Source organism: Lepidochelys olivacea (assembly GCF_965140295.1).
Source record: "Lepidochelys olivacea isolate rLepOli2 genome assembly, chromosome: 1".
In the NCBI taxonomy this organism is placed as follows: domain Eukaryota; kingdom Metazoa; phylum Chordata; order Testudines; family Cheloniidae; genus Lepidochelys; species Lepidochelys olivacea.
In genome coordinates, this window is record NC_140411.1 from 218,393,733 (window position 1) to 218,418,980 (window position 25,248).

At 50.0% G+C, this 25,248-nt stretch overlaps 1 pseudogene across 1 annotated transcript in view; it reads left to right on the forward strand.

The window, feature by feature from the left end:
• Window positions 1–25,248, forward strand: part of LOC311520911 (alpha-2-macroglobulin-like protein 1) — a 51,033-nt pseudogene that overhangs the window by 23,745 nt on the left and 2,040 nt on the right. Inside the window, exons 11-31 of the transcript XR_014714734.1 lie at window positions 36–132; window positions 2,925–3,070; window positions 3,238–3,427; window positions 7,087–7,225; window positions 8,746–8,995; window positions 9,363–9,486; window positions 10,158–10,205; window positions 11,535–11,618; window positions 12,754–12,922; window positions 13,545–13,626; window positions 14,457–14,512; window positions 15,814–15,914; window positions 17,583–17,657; window positions 17,862–17,981; window positions 18,284–18,498; window positions 18,798–19,013; window positions 19,450–19,565; window positions 20,341–20,431; window positions 20,764–20,832; window positions 24,452–24,569; window positions 24,865–24,960. The product of XR_014714734.1 is annotated as an alpha-2-macroglobulin-like protein 1 (transcript). The remainder of the gene's footprint in view (window positions 1–35; window positions 133–2,924; window positions 3,071–3,237; window positions 3,428–7,086; window positions 7,226–8,745; window positions 8,996–9,362; window positions 9,487–10,157; window positions 10,206–11,534; window positions 11,619–12,753; window positions 12,923–13,544; window positions 13,627–14,456; window positions 14,513–15,813; window positions 15,915–17,582; window positions 17,658–17,861; window positions 17,982–18,283; window positions 18,499–18,797; window positions 19,014–19,449; window positions 19,566–20,340; window positions 20,432–20,763; window positions 20,833–24,451; window positions 24,570–24,864; window positions 24,961–25,248) is intronic.

The window sequence follows — 25,248 nt, forward strand, 5'->3', positions numbered from 1 at the left end:
ACCCTCAGCCCACTTCTGTGTATGTTTCTTCTCAGGTCTTGGCCAGAGGCTCCCTTGTTCTTCATGGCCAGAGTACAGTCCCTCTTGATGCCCAGTTAGGTAAGGTCCCAGCTACTTTCTGGGTAACAGAATAGGGAGCTTATAGAAAATAACTCTCCATCTGTGCCTTCTTAGTTATTTGTAAGGAGAGGGCAGAGATCAGAGAGCCTGAGAGGAACAAAAGAGAGCAGGGAGGGCATAGAAGTACAGGAGTGAACAGCAAGTTACAGGTGCGTGCAGTGCCCCAGGGCAGCAGAAATATTCTGTCTTTCTTGTTTCCTTTTGTTCTCTTCCCCCCCGACCAACTTGTGGGACTCTGATCCTGTTAGATCGCACATTCGAAGCAGCCGTGGCCTGGGTCAGTTCTTGGCTGGTAGACCTCCCAGGGGAAAGCCAGGGTGATGTAGAAGCTAGTGAGGGTGACTCCTTAGGGAGCACTCTCCTATCAAGTCTGTGCTGACCCCAATGCCTCAGTGTGGCGCTAGGGGGTGCGGTGCTGCAGGGTGGGGGGACTCAATATGGGGAGCTCTCCCCTCTGAGTCAGTATTGACTCTAGTGCCTAAATGTGGTTCGCCATTTGGCGTAGCAATAGCCCTTCAAGGAGCAGTGCACAGCCTTGTACAGGAGGAAATTGAATTAGGTTTGGCTGGATCATTAGCATGTGGAAAATGCATATTATACATGCACAGCAGATGCTTTTGCTAACCTAGTTGGGTTCACACTTAAGGAAGACCCCAGTGTGCATTTGCATGCAGCAATCTGAGCTGCGTAGTGAACAGCCTACTCCCTGAATTGCCCCAACTTGGCAGGACAACAGGGATTCTCCTCCTGTGGGTTTCTCCATCTAAAGACATTCCCTTTGCCCTGGGGAAATGTGCCTGTAGCTGGTAGCTAGGAGGGCCAGCCAGTATGCTCCTAATCTCCTCAGGAGCAGAGATCGTCTGCAGCTCCACAGCAGTTCGGTCAGTCAGGAGCACTGCATGTTAGGAGATCCCTGCTGAGATCCTAAGCTCTGCAGGAGCAGTGCTAACCTGCAACTTTGTGTGACAAAGTGGGAATTTTCTGTAATATTTGTATGAAGCTTAGGGGAAACTGAGGCACGCATATGTGCTGCAGTCACCTACTGGGTGAAAAGAGACTGTTTGTTCTCAAAGCTAAGGCCAGGTGTAAATGGTGCCTACGGTTCCATATCAGTGGCGCTCTTGAGAAGACAATGGCAAATCCAATTGCCTGGACATGGACACCTAACAAGCAACACCATGGAGGGATATGGATTCCCCACCTCTCTGCCAGGAGGCTGAGCCGCATCTCCCAGCTCAGGATCAAAGGACTGTGGGGGTATAAAGAGGAAGTTAAGTGTTGGCAGTGGGAAGCAGTCCTGGCACAACTGAACTGGGACAAAGAGGTCACAGGGACAGGGCTTTGGGCTCAGTGCTGACCAGGATGGACTGTGCTGTAACTTTTTTGCTTGCTGGGACATTCACTTGTGTTTTTTTTAATTAATTAGTTTCAGCTGTTCACATGCCCCTGTTTGTGTTCACGTCCCATGAATGTCCCAGTAAGCGAGTTTCAAAAGCAAATTTTAAACAAATGCAGCAAAATTTGTCATTTCAAGCATTTGCGCCCCAGCAGAGTTGCTCATGCAGTCAAGCGACAGACACATACCATGTAACTTATGTGTCCAATCAAAATAGCTCTGATTTCGAATGTCTAACATTTCCAGTGGGTTGTCACAAATGCCCTGCAGGCCAATAGTTATTCCCAAGAAGCTATTTGGAGTAAAAGTAAAATCAAGAAAATTTTGATCTCTCTATGGACAGAAAAAGGTGACACTTGTTGAATAAATTATTATTTATGAATTCCTTGCTCAGCTCTAATTATGGCAAGTAAATCAGAGTAAGCATACACGAGCTAAAACAATTCCTACAAGATTCTACATGTATCTATGTTTATAATAAAAATGGTGCGATGGTATATTGTATTGGAAATCATGCATGATTCTGTTAGTAAAGACTGCATTAACATATATGTGGAATGAGGCAGAGCTCCGGCTTCAGCCAGTCACCTGGAGGGAGGGGGTCAGGAAGGGAACTTTTGAACCCCTTGGATTCTGGGGGAGGGGGATTTTCCTTCCTCTGAAGAATCAGAAATGGTCATAGCTGGAGGTGGGACACTGGATGGGGTGGGCTGGTGCTTAGAGCGGCACTCAGCATTCTCTCTCTCATAGGTGCTTGGCTGGTTCTTGCTCACATGCTGAGGGTCATACTGATGGCCATATGTGGGGTTGGGAAGGAATTGTCCCTCAGCTCAGATTGGCAGTCACCCTCAGGTTTTTTGCCTTCCTCTGCAGTGTGTGGGTACAGGTCACTCGCCAGGATCATCTGGGTATATTACACTAAATCATTTCTCCACTATTTCTGGGGCCCTGGTGCACCTAAGCCCCTCGTATTCTCTGCCTGTCACACAATAGTTAGTCTCCTGAGGGCTGTGGTACTTTGGTTTAATTGCGGTTGTTGAGCTTGGTGTGTGGGTGCTGGCTGGCATTTAGTGGCCTATGATATACAGAAGGTCAGACTGGATGGTCTCATTGTCCCTTCTGGGAACTTGAACTCTCTGCATACAACTGTAGTGCTGGCATTTCCTGACTTTTGCACACTCGTGTCAACTTAATGGTCCCTCAACCTAGTTTTCTGCCTGTGTATTCAAGTAAGCAGCATATAAGGCTGAAGATTCCATGGACCAAGTCCAGGGCTGTTAGGACCATTTGCACCAGCTATGTGCTGAGACCTGAGCTACAAACAATGTTGGAGCCATAACTGACTTCCCAGCAGGATAATGGTTTCCTTAAACTTCCCTCTCTCTTTTGGATCTCCTTCTTCACGCAGCTCAATATAAAGGGACCTTCAACGTCATCCTTCCTGTCAATGCCATCTTGCCCTCAGCTACCATATTTGTTTACTCTGTTTTCCACCAAGGCCGGGTGGCTGCTGACAGCACCAGTGTGAAGGTCTCCAAGTGCTTCAGGAACAACGTAAGTTGGGAGTGCAACATGGGGAAGGGAAGCACATGGAATGGACAATTCGTTGCCTGTCACCTGCCTGGGAAAGAGGGTCACCACAGGGAAGATCCATACAGCCTCTCTCCTCCGTGGTCTTTCTCTCTCCATTTGCTGAGTGCCTCCCCCTTGTGCCATTCTAGGTGAAGCTATCCTTCTCAGAGAAGATGGTTCTCCCACGATCGGCTGTCTGCCTCCAGGTGAAGGCCACCCCGGGCTCCCTGTGCAGCGTCTGTGCCGTGGACCAGAGTGTCCTTCTAATGAGGCCAGAGGCAGAGCTGTCTAGGGCCAGTGTGAGTCACTCCAATGCTGGGAAGGCTGAACTGCGCCAACGTTAGAAATATTTCAGTGTCGCCTCTGGCTGCAGGCACTGGGGATTCTGGGGCAATATACGTTACTAGGCATGTGACTAGGGACGTGGTACCGCCTGATCAGACTGAAAAAAACACAACGCCCAACCTTCAACCCAAATCCAACCCCCCAGCCTACTCCTGTGGAGAGCTCTTATAAAAGAACCATCCTATGGGATTTACTTAGCATTCTGCAGAGAGGCTGTCACCCTGCTACATTCTGTAGGTCTTTAGCAGAAGGACTGACCCCTATTCTGTTTCACCCTTATTAAATGCTGTAGGACCCTAAAGGTGGAAAACTGTATCCTGTTCCATTCAGGTGCCCCCAGCCTGGGCTGGATTGGAAACAATGCCTTAAACAGGAAAGGCCTCATACACCAATCTCCAGCTCTCCTGAGCCTGGATTGCAACCAGGGCCCTGCCGAACTTGAGACTGGGTTGGATCTAGTGGTGACAGCTGTGTATCCTATTCCCTGATCTCCCGGAGCCAGGCCATCCCCTGGCCTTGGCTTTGGGGATTCTGGATGAGTTGTCAGTTAAATTTGAATGCCTTCTATGGAGTCCGAGCTCATGCATTGGCCATAGGAAAGATCAGCTTCTCTTGGTTTGCATTAAGGTCTCGGCTTTGACCTATGAACTCGATGTGATCATTGTTACCATAGCCTGGTCCCAGATGGACTCCCCCACCCTATTCTGCCTCTCCACCCTAATATTCTCTGTTTCCACCTGCCTGTGTGTGTGTCCATCCCGGTCTCCAGCTATACAGTATGTTCAGTTATCCCAAGGAGTACCCCTACATCATCAGAGACACTTACAATGACCCCTGTGATGGCCACAGGTGTCACAGGGGGAGTCTTGGGGCTTCTGCATCTCCAGGGACCTCTAGTTCTCCTTATCAGATGGCTGAGACTCCTACAACTACTACTCCACCCTTCATGCATGAATATTATCACACCTATTCCTATGCTGTATTGCTACCTGATCTATATGAACTTTTGAAGGTAAAGTCTCTTCCCAACCCTCAACCAGTGTCCTAGGACCCCAGAATCTCAGACTCCAGACTCCCAGCTTGTGGTCCTTCCTGACCCCCAGACATCCAAATTCCCAGATCACTTGCCTCCCAAGTACTTAGAACTTCAGATTCCCAAATTCCCAGTACTCTGGATCCCAAGCTTCTGGACTAAGATTGCTGGAGCCCCACACTCTCGGCTCCCTAATACCCCAGAACTCCAGACCTCTTGAACCTTAGATCCCCAGTTCCCCTTTACCTCAGTCTCCTAGGCCACCAGAACTCAAAGTGCCAGACCTTCAGACTTCTGGACAGGAGGGAGGGAAGCAGGGAAGCCTAGGGGAAAGAAGGATGAGAGAGAAAGAAGAAGGTTGGGGAAAGGAGGGAGAGAAGCAGAGGAGAAGAGAGGTGAGAGGTAGTAATGGGAAGAAGGGATGGAGGTAAGTGAAACAGATAAGGGAGGGTAATAACAATTGAAGGATTGATCAAGTGAGAAACCACAAGTCTGTGAGGTCATATGAGAAACAGATTACAAAGGTCAGGCTATTGCAATGAACATGTATGAGTTTGTGTGAGCCACTGCACTCTGTTGACTGCAATGAGAACTATTCATCTGTGTATCATAGGCACTATACAGCTGACAACTGATGGGGATTCTCCTTCATTTTGAATGGTCAGGGCCTGGGTTTTTGGTGCCAAAGGATCTGAGTTCTACCCTAGATGTTTCTGTAAAGCTCTGAGTGGCCCTGGGGTGCAGCAGAGGGACAGCCATGACATCCTAAGAGGTCATTGTCACTGACTGGGATGTGGGCAGTCACATCTAGTGGTTAGAGCAGGACTCAGTAGCCAGGACTCAGAGCCCAGAGTCAAGGTCAGGGCCAAAATCAGAGATCAAGAATCAGAGCCAAGGGGTCAGACCCGGGTTACCTGGAGTGAGGCAGAGTAGGCGCAAGGCTGGGGAAAAGGCTAGAAACAAGCAGGCACCCTCACAACCATGGGCAATTGGCTTGAGCTACTGCTGAGCAGCTGTTGCTGCTGGGCTCAAGAGCCGGTCTGCTGATTGCTGACCCTTCCCACCCATCGGGCAGCCTGCTATGAGCCAGCTGTGCTTGTTTGGTTGCCTAGGCACTGGCTCCGATGCAGGCCCTGCTTCCAGACAGTCGTTACAACACAAACCAAGCAGGTTTGTGCCCCAGTGATACTGGCCACCCACCCCTCCAGTTCCCTTCTCTTCCTTTACACCCAGAACGCAGTGCTGAAACTTTTAACCAACCTTAAAATCAAGTCTCCCATTGAGTGCCGCACTGGGACCACTTACCATGGAGTCTTCATGAGTACGTCTTGTTTTATCACTATTGCTGTCAAGGTTCCTTCCCCACTCTGAACTCTAGGGTACAGACGTGGGGACCTGCATGAAAACCCCCTAAGCTTACTTTTACCAGCTTAGGTTAAAGCTTCCCCAAGGTACAAACTATTTTACCCTTGGACTTCCACTGCCACCACCAAACTTTATCTGGGTTCCTGAGAAAACGTAGTTTGGAAACATCTTTCCCCCCAAAATCCTCCCAACCCTTGCACCCCACTTCCTGGGGAAGGTTTGGTAAAAATCCTCACCAATTTGCATAGGTGACCACAGACCCAAACCCTTGGATCTTAGAACAATGAAAAAGCATTCAGTTTTCTTACAAGAAGACGTAATAGAAGTAAAAAAAGAATCACCTCTGTAAAATCAGGATGGTGAATACCTTACAGGGTAATTAGATTCAAAACATAGAGAATCCCTCTAGGCAAAACCTTAAGGTACAAAGAAGATACATGGAGAGGAATATTCATTCTATTCAGCACAGCTATTTTCTCAGCCATTTAAAGAAATCATAATCTAACACATACCTAGCTAGATTACTTACTAAATTCTAAGACTCCATTCCTGTTCTGTCCCCGGCAAAAGCATCACACAGACAGACACAAACCCTTTGTTTTTCTCCCTCCTCCCAGCTTTTGAAAGTATCTTGTCTCCTCATTGGTCATTTTGGTCAGGTGCCAGCGAGGTTACCTTTAGCTTCTTAACCTTTTACAGGTGAGAGGATTTTGCCTCTGGCCAGGAGGGATTTTAAAGGGGTTTACCCTTCCCTTTGTATTTATGACTGGGAGGTGGGAGGGGTCAGGATCCTCTGTCTAGAAAAGAGAGAATAAGGAAAGATCAGCACTTGGTGGGAGTCTGGGCTCCTTTGGGGGAGGCAGAACACAAAGCAGCGGTAAGGAGGCTGGGTCCCTCAGAAGGGAGTATGGGCATGTGTTTGGGTGCTGTGAGAGGTCCCAGAAGCTGGGTTAGGATCAGGTGTCTTGTTGAGGGAGACAAGGTTGGAGGGGGTGCGGAGTGCTTTCAGGGGTTTCTTGCTCAAGAGGGAAGGGCCTATGAAGAGATCAGAATGGGAAGAGGGAGAGATGGGGAGCTGACTACAGGTCACTAGCACCTCAAGGGTTAGGGTGTGGCATGCCCAGTGCATGTGATGTGGGACGTGGGACAGCGCCATTGGCCCTAGAAAGAGCAGTGACTTTATTTTCCCCATCTGATGTGCCCTTGGCCCTAGTGATGCCTTCTAGCACTGACTAGTTTGGGTACCTCACCTTAGCTATGGTGGTACCTGTGAGCCACGCTTTTGGCACTGAGGAGGATGTGGTTAAGAACAGTAACGAGCCAGAAGGCAACGAGGCCGTGCAGGCATGTGCCGGGGTCCTGGAGACCTTCCTGTGGAGTCTGGTCCCCATCAAGTAAGTAGCCGTACTGTCACAGACCTCACAACCCCACCCCACCCCCACTGGGCGAGGGCTAATAGGGCTTGGATGGGAGCAGAGGCAGGGGAATGCTGCTGCTCTGTCTCTTGAGAGGAAGGGTGGCCTTGTGGTTTAGGGAGTAGCTGGTGCTCAGGAGGTCTGGGCTCAGTTCCCGTCTGCACAAGGGGGCTAACAGCACTTCTCTGCTGGATCTGTTTAGATTGTGAGCACTTCAGGACAGGTGCTGTCTCCCGCTCTGTGTGCTCCAGTGCCCAGCACCGTGGGCCGGGCTGAGGTTGCACTTGTCGTCTGCACGTATCCCAGAGAGCGAGCCTGAGTGGGGAGACTGCTCCCAGCCAGGATTTTCAGCTGGGGCCTTGGCTGGATGCAAATTTCTATTTGCAAAACGTTTGCATGTGTCTCCCATTCAATGTCCCTCCCAGTCCTTTCCCCTACCTCTGTGCCTCCCATGCACAGTCCCGGATTCCTAGCCCTCCACGTTTCTCTCAGCCTCCTATCCCCCTCCTCCAGAGCTCCACCTCTGCTCAGGCCAGGAGCCTGGGCTGAGCATCAGCTCAGTTTCTTTGTGTAACTGTTAAATATTGCTCTATGTACATAGGCTATCAGGTCTGTGGGCATCTGGCCCAGGCCACAATCTCAGCGATATGGTCCTTGCTGGATGGACCCTCCTTGCTGAGAGCCTTTCCACTCCCAATCTGCCGGTGGGGATGCCTGCACTGGAGGTGTAATTCCCCACTCAAGGAGACAGCTCCACACTAGCTCTGATGGAGCTACTGTGATAAAATGGGCAGCACCAGAAGGGGCTAGCCAACATGAGTACATACCTAGGGCTCAACGGGCTGGCTGCTCCTGCTGCTTGCTCTGTGACGGCCACGCTGTTTTAGTGCACTGGCTTGATCAGAGCTAGCATGGGTACGTCTCTTCAAGCTCCAACTCCAGTGTAGACAGACCTTCTGGCTTCTCTTTACACCCCTGCTCTGTGTTAGTGTGGAGTATGTACACTCCATCACAAGCTCCTTACTCTGTCATTTCCCCACTGAAAAAACAACCAGCCCAGAATACTTAAATGCACCTCTTCTCAGTGAGGCCAACAAAACAAATGTGGAGTTTGTAGCCAGGCCATTTTGGAGATATCATGAGCCAGTAAAAGTCAGGGATATTTTCCAAAAAGTCAACTCCAGGAGTGGTGTGGTTTGTTTTTTTTTGTTTTTTTTGAAACACCATCACTTCCTTTCCGAGTCCCCTCCAGCCCCTATCAGATCACCCAGAAAACCCTAGGATGAGATATAGCACGTGAAATTTCAGGGTAGCTGGTTCTTTCGGGTGAAGTGAAGGAGGTGTTGAAAATAAAGCGTATAATGGAGCACTAGCCTCAGTCTTAATTATCCAGTGACAACTCATAACCTTAAGTTCCCCCCCCCACCGCCCACTGTAGTGTGTTGGCAACAGTGGGGTGCTGATGGGACCCAGGGTTGCACAGTCCCATTCTGAAACAGCACCTCTCCCTGTCTCCCCAATGACTCAGGAGCTGCCGAGCTGCCACTCACAGTCCCTGACACAATCACCGACTGGAAAGCCATGACTTTCTATATCTCAGAGCACAGTGGTTTGGGAATCTCTGAGACTGTCAGCCTGCGGACCTTCAAGCCCTTCTTTGTGGAACCGGCCTTGCCCTACTCTGTGATTCGGGGGGAGTCATTCCCCCTAAAGGTCAAAGTCTTCAGCTACCTAACACAGTGCATGGGGGTAAGTGGCTTATCTGGGGGGAAGGGCCCTCTAATAGTCTTTCCCCATTAACAGAGATCCAGACAAGGTGTTACCGCAGTGAAGGGTAGAACTCATCAATCACCTTGGAACAGGATCTCTGGGGATCCAGCCAGCTCTTCACAACCCCATCCCACCCCAGTCTCCCACATTGCCCCATTCCAGCAGGGCTGAACCCCACAAGAATTGTGGTGTCAGCTGAGGATTGATTGCTCCCAGGTTATTTGCCATACTAGGTGCCAATGACCCCTGACCTGGGACTAGGGGCCTGACTAACATCCAGATCAGAAGTTTGAGGGGAAGAGGCAGAAACAAATCTCACCCCAGTTCCCCTTTTGTCTCACCCCAGATCCAGCTTAGCCTAAAGGACTCTGGGGATTTTGAGTTTGTGCAATCGAATGTCGAGTTCACTGCCTGCCTCTGCCCTGATTTGGCAAAAACCTTCTCCTGGGACGAGAAGGCTACAAAACTGGGTAAGGAGGGGTGAGTGACTGGAACTGCAGGGCAGGGCTGAGGGGCACTGGCAGGGTGTGTGGGGAGCCCAGGGCTGGGATAGCAGGCGGGCTGCAGGGCAGGACTGAGAGGCCTGGGTGAACTGGAGGAAAGGATCCAGCTGACCAAATTCCAGGGCGGGTTTTCGATGGTCTAGTCAATATATTTACAATTGGTTTTACAGGGGAGGTGAATTTCACCATCACTGCTGGGGCAATTGAACGTGAGGATGTTTGCACAGAGAACATGACTGTTGTGCTAGAGACAGGAGGGAAAGATACAGTGAATAAACCCCTGCTGGTCAAGGTCAGGTCCTGCTGTGGGGCCCGCTGAGGATGCGGTTTGAAAAACTTTGTGTCAGTCACAGCCTTACACTGAACCATTGACTTATGTGGGGGAGTGGAGATAACCCCTGGTTAACCCCCGCGGGGGCAATCCAGGCCTGCCCAATGCCTCGTGGTGAGGCTGACTAGGGTGTCTTGATGAGCACAGATTGGTCTAAAACAGATACCTGGCCACTCTGAGAGGCATTTTGGGGGTCCCAAGAGGGTTACTGGGTAAAGGCGCTCCAGGGACCTGGTGGTGCTTATGTTGCCTTATTATCTGTCAATATTTCCCCTTCTGAGCCTGTTTGCACTCTTCCGCCAGGCAGAGGGACTGCCAGAGGAGAACACCCACACCTCCCTCCTGTGCCCGAAAGGTAGGGGGGGCGCTCCTGGGGAATGTGGGGGAGGTGGCTGATGTTCTACTGGACACCTATGTGTGCATGGAGGTGGGAGGTGAAACAGAAATAATGTCATCTACCAGCAACCCCCATGATATCGGGCTGGGCAAGAGGAGCCCTGATGAGAGGGGACAGACAGGGGCTGTGGGACCTTTGCGGGAAGGGGGCCGCTGTCAGACAAGAAGGTCTTTCATGGCAGCACAAGCTCCTGGTACCACTGAACAATTGAATAACCATGTCACAGAGCCACTATGCCACTCTGTCACTGACAACTTGGGCCACCCTGCCTCGAAGGGTATGTCCACACTGCAGGGTAAACCCAGGATTAGTAGAACTCGAGTTAGCAGACCCTGGGTTCGTTAACCTAGGGCTTGAGCATCTACACTTTCTTGTAATCCCAGGTTAGGAATTGTTGAATCCTGGGTCCCAACCTGGGGCTCCAGCATCTACTCTGTATTATGAGGGCCCAAGTCCAACCATCCCTATCCCAGACTTCCTAGCACCTTCCCAAAATATGCCCTCTCTAGCCTATTGTTCTTGAGCAGAGTGGGGAAAAGTTGATTGTCCAGAACACAAAGAAAGTCAGCCCACAGGATTGTGGGATACTTTTGGCAGACTCCCAAAGCATGATTCCAATGGGGCCGTCTCTACACTGCAAAGCCGCAGGGCTTGAACCCTGAGTCCCAGCTTGACGCAGGGCTTGGACCCTCCACCTTGGGGCGGGGGTGGGGGGTCCTGGGACCCTGGATCCAAGCCCTGGGTTAATGCGATTTGTGTGTAGATGGAGGGTGGTTAGGCTTGAGCCTGAGTTCAAACCTTGGACTTACATTGCAGTGTAGACATGTCTGGCCATATTATTCTGCCAGTAAGCCCCAGCACAACCATATCCACTCTATCAGGCCATCATGATACCATGTTACGAGGCCCCAGCAACACTATGCAGCTCTACTATTGATCCACTGCATTTACCCACATGAGCATAACGGACAAACCCCCACACCCCATTCCATGGCCTGGAAGAAGACAAACCCTCCACCTTCGTCTCCCCATCAATATGGCTTCAGGGAAGGTGCGGGGAGTTCCCGTGCGGGCCTGTCAGTGTAACTTGCTGTAAAGTTCACCATTCCTTTCGTGTCCCAGGAGACCATCGGTGTCCAGGGAATCTTTTGAATCCTGATGTCAATTATTGGCATGTTCAGATCCAGAGGATCCCACATCTCATTTGCCCCATGGGGATGCTTAGTGCAGGCTGGGCTTCCATGTCACTCCACCATGCTGACAGGCCAGTGCTTTTGTCGTTCGCAGGGAACACCACTTCAGAGACCATCACTCTGGCTGTGCCGGGGGATGTGGTGCCAGGGTCAGAGAGAGCGGACATTTCCACTCTAGGTGAGGAGCGTCTGTCTGTCTGTCTGAGCCAGGGCTTCCTTGGAAAACAGGATTCTCCATGTCGGAGACTTTCTCCTTCTAATGCCCTCTTCTCACAGAGGATCAAATTCACCCCTGGTAGAACTCCACTTACTGTGATGATCAGTTTGTATAGAATTGTATGAGCTAAAGGTGGAAGATTTCTGTTACCACAGCCCCCTTCTTGTCTATCCGCCTGCCCTGAATCCCCTTAGCCAATGCAAGATTGTTCCCTACAGGATCACTGCCCAGTCAGTGCGCCTCTTTCTCACACACTCTTTGTATATTTAAAATATACACATGTCCTTTGGAGGCATCTGAATGGGAGAAGCCCCATTATGAAGCTACTCCTAAAAGAGCAGGATAAAATGGACGACAACACTGCTCAAATACTTTTTTCATACAAAGCATAATTAACCTGTGCAACTCCCTGCTGCAGGATTTAGAGGAAAATGGCTTTGGGGGGTTAAAAAGGAGACCTATGAATGAGAACAGCATCTGCAGTGCCATTAGCTAGCATAATAATGACCAGGGCTCTGAAACCTCATGCTCTAGTGAATAAAGTGATCTCCACCTGGGAATCAATTGAAAATTCCCCCAACCAGTCCCCCCAAGAGGAAGTATTGCACAGTGATATGCATTATGGGGAATTTTTGCCTTCCTGTGACTCATCCTGCATTGGCCCCTCTGTTATAGAACTAGTAGGATTTGTCATCTGGTTCAGCACAGTAGGAGGTAGGGTGACCAGACAGCAAGTGTGAAAAATCAGGATGGGGATGGGGAGATAATAGGAGCCTATATAAGAAAAAGACCCCAAAATTGGGACTGTCCCTGTAAAATCGGGACATCTGGTCACCCTAGTAGGAGGTGTGACATTGGACTTCTGAATGGGTCCTTAATCTGGACCAGTAATGATACCTCCTATGTCCCGGGTTCTCCTGTCACACCAACTTTACCCTGCCGTAACTCCATTGGCTTGACTCCTGATTCACACCAGAGTAGGGGAGAGGTGAATCAGGCCCTATGTTTCTAGGTTATTTCACAGGCTATGTCAGCAAAAAGGATTTTTATGTACATCAATCTATAAAGCCCTCTATGGCGTGGTTTGGTCCCACAGGAGACATCATGGGAACAGCACTGCAGAACATCGACGGCCTCCTGCAGATGTCCGCTGGATGCAGAGAGCAGAACATATGGTGCGTTTCGCCCCCAATGTCTTCATCACACGGTACCTGGAGGAGACAGGCCAGAGATCAAACAGAAAGCTGCTGGCTTCCTGGAAAGCGGTGAGCGGATCTGAATTTAGGCTGTGGTGCTAGCTGTGAGAGGTTGCTGCGGGCTTGTCTACACCAGAAATTCTGCAGCGGTGCGTCTGTAGTGCTTCAGTGTAGATGCTACCTATGCTGCTGGGAGAGGCTCTCCCATTGGCAGAGGTAATCCACCTCCCCAAAAGGCGGCAGCTAGGCCAATGGACGAATTCTTCTGTCGACCTAGTGCTGTCTGCACAGGGGCCTTAGATTGGCTTAACTACGTTGATCAGAGGCATGGACTTTTCACACCTCAGAGCAACATAAACTGGGTCAAGCTACTAAGCTGATCACATGATGAAGCTGTAAGGAGAGTCCTGCTCCTGGATTCCTAGCTGGGTGAATCCAGCATAACTCTACTGATGTCACAAGAGTTACTCCAGATTGACGTTGGTGTAAATGAGTGCAGAATCCTCTTTTATCCCATATCTGTACAAGGGGGACAATAATGCTTGCATACCTCTGCCAATCCCTTTGGTGGAGCTGCTCAGGTGCAAAACTCTGAACATTATTATTATAAAGACTAACTGGGAGGGAGATCACTCTCCCAAAGAATGGGATGGCTGCAAAACATCTTCACTGTCTGGCTGGCTCTCCGGAGGATACCAGCGACAGCTCCGGTATAAGCACATTGATGGCTCATACAGCGCCTTCGGAGAAGGCCATGGTCCAGAGAACACCTGGTAAGCAGAGATCCCCAGAGCATGAGCTGAAAGCTGGCTGAGCTCAGGTCAGGCATGGCAAAGAGGAACAGATCTGGCCAGGGAAGCACTGCCCTAAGTATAGGGAACCTGAGAAGGTTCGGAGCATCTGATGCTACTCTGAACTGACACTGGGGCTGGGAAATCTGACTCGGGAGCTGATGTACTGATTTGGGGGGGTCTCCATGTTTGGGTGTCCAAAGTTGGGCATCCCAACATAAGATGCCACCTTTTGAAAATCTGACTGCAAAAGCTTTCTCCTCTCACAAGACTCCCATGGCTCTTTGGGTAAGTCTATGCTGCACACCGAGCCTGGATCTGTGGGACCCCAGCTTGCGGACTTGTTTTTTTCAAACTAAGTGTCCGTGCTGCATTGCACACCTGGGTTTGCAGGTAGGTCCCTCAGTCATGCTGACACATCCTTACTGCACTACATAGAGCTTCTGACTCAGGTCTGCAGCTGGGATTTCAGCCCTGCTGTCCCCACCCGCACTTGGGGAATGAGGTGAGAATAGCAGGGACCAGAGGGGAGAAACAACACTGAATTATCAGAAGCTCCAAAATGTCCTGGTGGGAGGGGGTGAGTCCGAGCTCAGGGCTGAAAACTTCAGATCTTTTTTATTTTGTGTGTTGCTTTTGTTTGCCCCCTCCTACTCTCCTAATACTACATCGGGAGGCAGCCCATTTGTTTCACCCCACGCGCAAAATACAATGGGAGATACCATGATGTTTGTGTCCTTTTAGAAACCGTTCTTCTGGGACTAGCAACCCTCGTGTTCTCTGTCCCCCACCCATCTCTTCCCTGGCCTCAGGCTGACCGCTCTTGTCCTCAAGACATTTTGCCAAGCCCAGCACTCCATCCACATATGTAAGCAGTGTCAGGATGAGCTCCACCCTGACATCTGGTGGTGAGGTGTGGCAAATTGTGGAAAAGAACTTCAGGGGCCGATCTCATTTGCATAGGCACACCCACCACGCCTAGAATGAGGCCATAGCTGCCCAAATGGTCACTTTGGCTGCTGTGGGATCCCCAGTGTCTCTGTTATTGGGGCAGGAAGAATAAATTGTTATTACCCTGATTATGGGAACTGTGCTTGGAACTGTACTTGGCCTTTTGTTATGATGGAGGGACTCACCATCAACTAAGTAGCACTCGCTAGGCAAGGGTCATGGGTTCCAAAACTCTGTAAATTGAGAGAGGTTGGGTACAAGTATTAATACTTGGTGGCATAGGCCCCTTGGTGAGAGCCTTACATGCTAATTGCACTTCCTTCTCTCTCCACTGTGGAATATCAGAGTTAATTTTGATTCCATTAGGAGTCTAGTTACAGGCTGCTGAGCTCATTTTGGGCTAATGGTGCACCAGCACTGAGGCTCCCTTACTACAAGCTGAATTCACTAAGGAGCTGAACTGACTAAGAGCTGAAATCACTGAGCGTTGTGTTAAGTAGTGGGGGAGCCTGAAGATATATTGTGGAACAGTTTGTGGGATGGCTGGAGTGCCTTGTGGGCAGGCTGGTGGAGCAGTTCATAGGACGGCAGGAGCTGCTTGTGGGAGGTGGAGTGGAGCAGTTTGTGGACCGGCTGGTGGAGCAGCGGAGTGGAGCTGAGCGAAGCAGTTCGTGAGGTGGCTGGTGGAGCGAAGGCCTATGGAGCTGTGGGGCGGTCAGCTTCAGATCATGTAAGGTGCCCTTTACCTCTCCCCCCCCCCATCTCCACCCAGGTTGGGAGGTAAAGCTCTGCAGATAAACTTTCGAACTCTGGGGCTGCCAGGGACAGAGACTTTTGGGTCATTGGACTTTTGGGACTTGGGTGATTTGGGGTTGCTGGACTCAAGAAGCAAAGGGAAAGGGACATGCACCAATTTGCTTGGGGTGGCTTTTTTTGCTCATGGGTTGTGTTACGAATCCTGTTGGTGGTGTTTCCCCAACATAATGCCACATTGTTTCTCTCTGTTATTAAAAAGCTTTTTGCTACACTCAGACTATGTGCTTGCGAGAGGGGAAGTATTGCCTCTTGGAGGCGCCCAGTGGGGGTGGTATATATTTGTCCCAGGTCACTGGGTGGGGGCTCGAGCCGGTTTGCATTGTGTTATTGGAATGAATCCCCTAGATATTGAACCCGGCCCTTGTTGCTGCCAACTCTGACGGGCAGAAGGGTTACACATAGACGAGCAGAACATAAAGGATGCTGCCAGGGCCCTGACCTGGAGCCAGATGCCATCCGGCTGCTTCCAGATCATGGGGAAGCTCTTCAGCAACGGCTTGATGGTACAATGCACCCCCCGCTGCTTTCCAGACTCCCCAGTTTTGCCTCCCACTCTGTCCCCTGAGCTGTGTGTCAGGAGCAAAGCCCAGCTACACTGCTGGGGAAGCCATGTCACTGGACAGCCTGCCCTATGGAGCCAGGATCTCCCCTGATCCAGGGCTGTGCTTGGTCGGGGCCATATTTATCTGGGGTGGTGAATGTAGAGCTAGGCCAAAAATTTTGGCTGAAACTTTTTTGGTGAAAAATGCAAATTGAGCAGCACCGAAACAGTTTGCAAATTTGGGTCGGCCTTGCTGAATTGTTTTGGCCAAAAAAAAAGGTGATAAAACATTTTGATTTTTTTGGGGGGGGGCTTCAAAACAACTTTTTGTTTCAAAGTTTCTTTCCATTTAATTTTTAAACCAATGCAAGCGTTACAGAGAGACTCAAAATCGGAACAAAACATTTTGTTCAAACCAAAAGGAAATATTTTTCCATGTTTCGATTTCCAAAAAAGTTTCATTTTCAGTTTAATGTGAAGTGATTCCCCCTCGCGCGCCCCCCCCCCCCCCGGCATGTTTTGGAATTGGCAGACAACCAAAAAACTCGATTATTTTCCCTGCTCTCTAACTGCGGCTGTGAAGATCCCCACTCCTCTGGGAAAGGGACAGCCCACAAGTGCCCTGAGCCAACCCCATCTCCAACCAATCCTACCTGCTACCCCTGCAGGAACCGCCCCTGCTGCCAGACTGTCCCATGACCCCTTAGCAAGCAGCCTGGTCTGCCTTCCCCAGTACCGAATGCTACTCAGAAGGCAGAGAGTGACAGAAAGGAAATGGGGAGGGGGCTGCATCACCAACATGTGGTGCATCTTGATCTAAATCCATGTTATATTCACATTTTGAATACTGCGTGCAGATGTGGTCACCCCATCTCAAAAAAGACATATTGGAAAAGGTTCAGAAAAGGGCAACAAAAATTATTAGGGGTATGGAACAGCTGCCATTTGAGGAGAGATTAATCAGACTGGGACTTTTCAGCTTGGAAAGGGGGCCTAAGATAGAGGTCTATAAAATCATGACTGGTGTAGAGAAAGTGAATAAGTGTTGTTTACTCCTTCTCATAACACAAGAACTAGGGGTCACCCAATGAAATTAATAGGCAGCAGGTTTAAAACAAACAGAAGTATTTCTTCACACAACACACAGTCAACCTGTGGAACTCCTTGCCAGAGGATGTTGTGAAGGCCAAGGCTATAACAGGTTCAAAAAAGATCTAGCTAAGTTCATGGAGGATAGGTCAATCGATGGCTATTAGCCAGGATGGGCAGGGATGGTGTCCCTAGCTTCTGTTTGCCAGAAGCTGGGAATCGGCGACTGGGCACACTGGGAGACAAAGTGGTCGGGGAAGGGAAATCGGCCCAGTGCTCTCTGGAAGAAGAGAGCAGTTTGTGCTAGGAAGGTGTGTGCTGTGAGGGGAAAGCTGCTTCATCAGAGGTGGAAGCTCCAACACCCTTCCCAGACCACCTCCTCCCAAGTAAATGGTACCATGGCTGTGGTAGGTGCAGCTGTGTTCTATTTAGGGAGGTGGCTTAGGGAGAGCTGGGCTGGGGAAGCAAAGACTGGAAACCTCCCGGTGCTCTGATCTCATTGTGTTTCCTTTCCTCTTCTCTAGCTGTTGGGGAATTATATGGTGCAGTGGAGGAAGGACTTGGGCTGAGGGCTGTCATCACCACAGCCCTCATTCGCTCTGGGCTGCTGCAGTCGGTGAGTATCAGCAGCAGGAACATGCTCTCTGAAAACAGTGTGCTCTGCATGTACTCTCCCTCATGGCAGCATGATCTGTGTGTGCTCCAGGTGCTCGCCGACTACACGCGGCCTATACACTCCGCATATCTGCGCACATTCTGTCGGCACTGCCCTCCGTTAGGTACCTCCATAATGTGTGTGTCTCCCTTGTTTGCATTCTAGGACCCAGTCTTGCAGAAAGCTCTGACGTGCAGAAAGGATCTAGTCAATGCTGATCCTGGAAGTTCCAGCCTCTACAGCCAGGCACGAGCAGCAAATGCCTTTGCTCTGGTTGGGGATGAGGTAATGAGGAAAGAAATAGTAAACGGATTGGATCAATCAGCCATCCTAGCAAGTATGACAATCCGCAGGTCAGGATGGAGACACTGACACAGCTGTGAGGGGAACCCAGGACAGGAATAGCAGGGGGGCTGCAGGGCAGGGACAAGAGGCATTGGCAGAGCTGGGTGAGGAGCCCAGCACTGGAATAGCAAGGGGGCTGCAGGACAAGACTGAGGGACATTGGGAGGGCCAGTAGCTGTTGGCCAAGCCCTCACTGAAGACACTATATACACTAGGTGTCTTTCCCATCCACTTCTCCTCAGATGGGCGAATGTATTGGACCCAGCAGCCCAAACCGAAGGAGGGATCCATGTACTGGTATCGGGCTCCATCCGCTGATGTGGAGCTGACATCTAGCATCCTCATGGTTCATTTTTTGAAGCCAAACTTGTCTTCTGCTGACATCAGAAAAGCATCCCAGATCGTGAGCTGGCTCACCAAGCAGCAGAACCCCTAAGGAGGCTTTGCCTCAACCCAGGTAACCTGCTGCTTCCCTCACAGGCAGAGAACCCACCTTGATCTGGGGGCTGTAAGAGGAATGGGCTGTAGGCCATAATGCTGTCCTGGGGGGGAACAAACCACCTAGCCTGGGAGGCTGTGTGGAGCTACCTGCATGTGGGGGCTGGGGGGAAAATCTTTCTCCAGCTCATGCTAGCTGTTCTAGGGGAAGCCTCAATCTCTTCCTACGTTGCCCCTCACTGTGGTGTGAGGGGTGGGGCAGGAGGAGGGATGGGAGTTCACAGACTCTGTTTTCCCCATCATATGTCTGTTCCCCAGGACACTGTGGTTGCCCTTGAAGCCTTAGCCTTGTATGCCCTCAAGACCTACAGCAAAGATGGTCCTGACCTCCCTGCTTCCATCTCCTCTGAGGGCTTCAGCCATGAGATCCAGGTGGACACCACCAACCGGCTTCTGCTGCAGACGGCGCAGCTGCCAGCCATCCCCAGCAGCTACACGGTGCAGGCTCAGGGCCACGGGTGCCTGTTCCTCCAGGTCAGTCTGGGCAAGGGAGAGGGGTCCTCTCTGGGGGAAGACCCTATTGAGCCAGCCATGGGTGCAGGAAGGAGATGAGCATACTCCCTGGTATTCAGCCTGGACTGGAGAGCAAGCAGTTGGGAACTACCCTGCCCCAGGTCCCCAGGGCTGGGTGGATGGGGTAGCTGTGGGTTTAAGGGGTTTTTTTTTTGTTTCTCAGTCAGTGATGAGGGAGTCCCTCCCCACCAGACCAGAGGAGCTGCTGTCTTCCAGGAGGCCTGGTGGCCAATTGCCAGACACAGTGGGACAGTGCAGCCACCCAACCTACCCAGTCCTCAGTATGGTCCTTTCCCCCAGCTGTGTGAGACAGCAGAAGGCCTGGAGAGTGCAGTTTGCTCTGTGACATCTGCCCCTGCACTGGGGCTCTCTGTCCATGTCTGCCTCTCTCTGACAGACCACCCTGCGATACAACATCCCTCCTCCAAGGAGCGACCTCACCTTTGCGCTGTCTGTGAGGACGGAGTGCATCGGCCTGAATGCTGCCCACTTTGCTGTCACCATTCAAAGCCGGTAGGAGACCCACGGCTGCCACTCGCCATCCCTGTGCATGGGGGCTTCTGGCTCTGTTAGCCTCCAGCTCTGTAGCAATCTCCAGCCAGCCAGGGTCCCCCTTTCCCACTCCTCTTGAGAGGCCTAAGTGCTGCTGCGGACCCAGTCTTCCTAGGACAGGGTCCTCCCCCATCCTCCCAAGCACCAGGGATATTACTAGCCCTGGGGTGAGCGGTGCAGGCTGTGGCCCTGACCTGAGCAGTGCTGATCACCCCCAGCTCCCCATGAAGTGTTCAGCATCTTGCAGGATTAGGCCCTGAAACACTAATGTGGAGGGTCATGCACAATACACGGGCTGAACCAGCCCTGACACTCAGCTCAGACCTCCCCCGCCCCAGCAGTTTGTCACTCCAGCCTCCTCTGCCTTTCCCAGGCCTGGTTAGGGTCAGAATCGCTGGCATGCTAGCGAGAGGGTGAGATGTCCCTGCTGTGAATCTCCAGCCCCCACTGGAAGCAATAAATACCAGGAACTCCTGAGGAATTTGCTCTCTTGTAACTTTGGACACAGTTGGTAGGGGAGGTGCTATGGAGAGTAAATGGGGGGCACATATCCAGGGGTGTGTGTATTTATTACACTGCAGTTATGGAGAGGGAGAGGGATGCTGGCAGGAGAATGCCTATAGAGAGAAGCAGATCTCTCTGTCTGGCTCCCAACGGCCAAGCTGGAATCTGTCTGCTCCATGGATCACAGTCTCACAGGGTGATGTTCCTCTCTTCTATCCCTGGGCTCTTGCAGCTACACTGGGAACCGTGTGTCCACCAACATGGTGCTGATCAAGGTGAAGATGCTGTCTGGCTACAGCCCTGTGACAAAGTCCTTGGAAGAGGTGAGCGTGCACACAGCCGCCTACAGCCCTCCATAAAGTCTGTGTGCCGGGAAAACTGGTTTGTAGCCCCGAGGAGGCTTATCCGCAAAGCAGTAAGAAGAAATGTATGTGTGCATTCCAGTGGGCAGAGAAATCCAGTTCTAGCTCTTCTCCTCCCAGGGGCCACAGCACCCACAGTCCATCCCAGGACTCTAGGAGTGGGATTCTGGTCACCCAGGACAATCACCACCCACCCCTTCCCTTGAACGTATCACACTTGCCTGCATGCAGGCAAGACTCCCTGGAGACAGATGTTCCATGCTGGAGTCTTTGGGTTTGTTTTCTATTCTCAGTTAAAGAAAATGCCCGTGGTGAAGAAAATTGAAAGAGAAGTCGAGCAAGTCACCCTCTACCTGGATGAGGTGAGTTCAACTCAAACTTCCTTTTAGCTCTAAAATAAACTAGTCTCTAATTTCAAGCGCCCAGCCTGAGACACCTATAGCCTGGTTCGCAAGGATGTTGAGCACCAACAGCACCACTGATTTCACCTGGAGCAGTGAGTGCTTGGCACCTCTGAGAACAAGGCCCAACTAACCCAGTGCAGCTCCTTGTTCCCCTCTCGTGATTGGACCACGTGGAGAGTTAGTCTTTTGCTACCTTCGTGTTACCTGACCTGATCCTTTAGCTGAAGCAGTAGAGGCTCATGCTTTTAGATCCAGAGATGCCAGAGATTCAGTCCCCACAGACAATCCAACCAGGGTGTCATTGCCAACAAGAGGGGATACAATTTTAGACTTGGTTTTAGTAGGTGGTGAGGACATTGTAGAGGAAATAACCTTGGATCGAGTGATCATGAGTTGATTCAGTTTAAATGAAACGGAAGGGTAATCAATACCAGGTCATCCCGAGCTGTGGTTTTTTTATTTCAAAAGGGCAGCCCTTGGGAAATGAAGGGAGTTAGTTAAAGAAGTCAGCTGGACTGGCGAGCTCAAGGACTTAAATGCGGAAGAGGCTTGGAGTTTCTTCAAATCAACTATACAAAACCTATCTGACATTTTTGCATCCCAAGTAAGGGGAAGAAACTTGTAGGAAATGGCTCCAGACCCAGTTGGATGAATAACCACCTCACCAGGGTGATTAGGAGTAAGCAGAGAGCTTATAGGGAATGGAAAAAGGGGTTGACTAGCAAAGAAAGCTACAGCTTGGAAGATAGCAATTTTTACTTTATGCCAACATTTTCTAAAAGTCAAGCTCTTACCATGAAAAATTTAAAAAAACCCTCTTATTAATTTTGTTATATAAATAAAAAGAGAATAAGGAAGGATGAGGTTGGGCCACTATGCAGTGTGGATGGGAAGAATATTAAAGCTAATCTAGATGTGGCCCAAAAACTAGATGAATACTTTGCCTTGGTTTTCAGTAAGGATGATAATGTGGAACCTGGGCATGAAAGCAGGACAGTTGTTGGAAATGAGTGTCTAGAATTGAAAAAGACCACATCTGAGGTGGAAAGAAAATTTAAAGAGCTTAATGTGCTCAAATCTGGGGGACTGGATAATATCCGTCCCAAAATACTGAAACTTACATCTGAGATTGCTAGGCTCATAGCAATGATTTTTAATAAATCCACCTATTTGGGAGTAGTCCCATATGACTGGAGAATAACTAACATCATACCTCTAGTTAAGAAAGGGAAGAAAAGTGATTTGGGCAATTACAGCCTGATCTCAGTAGTATGCAAGGTTTTAGAGCAAATTGTGAAGGCAAGAATAATTATATTCGTAGAGGTAAAGGGGATGCAATGCAACATGTGTGTACCAAAGGTAGGGCATCCCAGACTAGCCTGATTTCTTTCTTTGGAAAAGGAACTGGTATTTTAGATAAGGGAAGTGCGGTAGATCTAATATACTTGGACTGCAGTAAAGCATTTGACACAGTACCACATGGGAAGTTATTAGTTAAATTAGGGAAGACAGGGTCAGTTCAAAGAAAAGGAGTACTTGTGGCACCTTAGAGACTAACCAATTTATTTGAGCATGAGCTTTCGTGAGCTACAGCTCACTTCATCAGATGCATGCCGTGGAAACTGCAGCAGACTTTATATATACACAGAGAACATGAAAAAATACCTCCTCCCACCCCATTGTCCAGCTGGTAATAGCTTATCTAAAGTGATCATCAGGTGGGCCATTTCCAGCACAAATCCAGGTTTTCTCACCCTCCACCCCCCCACACAAATTCACTCTCCTGCTGGTGATAGCCCATCCAAAGTGACAACTCTTTACACAATGTGCATGATAATAAAGTTGTCTGCTGCAGTTTCCACGGCATGCATCTGATGAAGTGAGCTGTAGCTCACGAAAGCTCATGCTCAAATAAATTGGTTAGTATCTTCTACATAGGGTCAGTACAAGCATTGTATGGTGGAAAAAGAACTGGCTAAAGAGGAGAAGGAAATGGTTGTGCTGAAAGGTGGATTATTGGACTCGAGCGAGGTTACTAGCAGAGCTCCTCAAGGATCAGTCTTGGGGCCAATCTTATGCAATATTTTTATTAATGACCTTAGCACAGAAAAGGAAATTTCCTGATGATACACAGTTAGGAGGCATCGTCAATAGAGAGGAGGATCGGAATATTACACAGGAACATGTGGATGACTTTGAAGACTGGAGTGGAATCCAGAAATGGAATAAAATTCAATAGTACAAAGTGCAAGGTCATGCACTTAGGTTCTAATAATAAGAATTTCTGCTACAATCTGGGGGCTCATCAGTTAAAAGGACAGAGAAAGAGGGAGACCTGGGTGTTAAGGCTGACCATAGGATGACTATGAGACACAAGTGTGATGTGGTTGAGAAAAGAGCAAATGCGATCCTTGAACGTATCAGGCGAGTCATTTCCAGTAGAGAGAGAAATATTAATGCCATTATTCAAGGCACTGGTAAGACCTCATCTGGAATACTGTACAATTTCTGGTTGTCCACGTTCAGGAAAGATGAATTTAAACTGAAACAGATGCAGACAAGCTGTTAGTATGATCAGGGGAACGAAGGGCCTATTTTATGAGAAGAGACTGGAAGGGCTTGGCTTATTCAATCTAGCAAAAAGAAGGGTGATTGTTCACTATAAATACATCGGGGAAATGACAGGGAGGGTGAAGAGCTACTTAAGCTAAAGGATAATGCTGGCACAAGAACAAATGAATGTAAATTAGCCATGAACAAATTCAGGGTGGAAATTAGAAGTTTTCTTACCATCAGACAGCTGAGGTTCTGGAACAACCACCCTGTGGGGGGAAACCACTGAATTTGTTTCAAGAGAGCTGGATGAATGTGAGTGTGATTGTGTGACAGAGGTGCATGTGATGGTGGGAGCAGGGCTCAGCAGCCCCACGGCTCGCTTCTGGTTTATGTCCTGTGTTCCTAAAGCTCATGCTTCAGGGCTTCAGCCGACCACCTGCCAGGGCCAGGAAGGGATTTTTTCCCCCCAGTGTATTTTGGGAGTTTTTTGTTTTTAATCGCCTTCTTCTGAAGCAGCAGGGATGGCTGGGGCTGGAGATGGGACTGAGGGAGGGTGGGCCAGGGGCTCTGAGGTGGCACCGAGCATTTTCTCTCTCAGATGCTGGGCTGGCTGGGTCTTGCTCACAAGCTTAGGGTCTAACATCACCATGTCTGGGGTTGGAAAGAAATTTTCCGCCCTGTCAGACTGGCAGAGACCCTGGGTTTTTTCTCCTTTCTGTGCAGTGTGTGTGTGAGTCATATGCCAGGATCACCTGGGTATATCTCACTTAATTATTTCCCTGTCATTGCAGGGGCCTCAGTCACTGGTGCACCTTGGTCCCTCCTAGTCTCTGCCTGTGGCACATAATAGCGTAGTCTCCTGAGGACTGTAATACTCGGTGTCATTTTGGTTGGGTTTAGTGTGCGGGTGCTGGGTGGTGGTGATGAACTGTGATATACAGCAGGTCAGACTAGGTGATCGGGCAGGAAACATCCCTTCTGGCCTTAAACGCTGTCTCTCTCTGTCTTGGTTTTACACCAGTCCACAGTATGTGACATGCTGCCAGATCAGAATTCTCCACTCATCCACGCTGGTGCTAACATTCTGACTGCACATTGCACTGGTGGACACGACTGCACAAGGCGCATGGCAGGGGACGGTCAGGCCCCAGGTGTCTAAAGAGTGGCACAGATGGAGGCACCCACAGTTCAAGGTCACATTTGAGCATCAAGGTATAAAGAAAGGGAAAATCTCCCGTGGGCCTACAGCTGGGATCAGGGCTGACCGTGGTGTACAGTGAAAAGAGGACTCTCTAAATGGGACTAGGATGATAGTGCATTTCCATGGTGGGTGACCCCCCCTCCCTACAGAGGCTGGCTGTAGGCAAATATTATCACACAAGATCTTGGTTCTGGCTGTAATGTCTGCCTTTGCATCTCTGCTCTTTAGCTGACTCGGGACTCAGTACTTTACCCTTGTGGTGCAGCAAGAAATCCAAGTGAAGGACCTGAAGCCTGCCAACGCGAAGGACTCTGATTACTACATGCCGGGTGAGCTCAGAACTGCTGACCAGTGGCTATACTATTTCAGAAGTCTGGGGCCCGATCCTGCAAGGCGCTGGGCACTCACAGCACCCCTTGAAATCGATGCCTGTCATGGTAGCGCAGCACCTCTCAGGATGAGCAATTTGTAGCGGCAGCTCAGAACCTTAGATTCCTTCAAATCGAAGCTGATGGAGAGACCTGTCTGATAGCGAATATCTGGCCAATCCCTCCCTCGGCCCTGCGTCCTGCCCCCTGCTGTACACGTGCTAGCTGAGCTTGCTCTCCGGTGTCCTA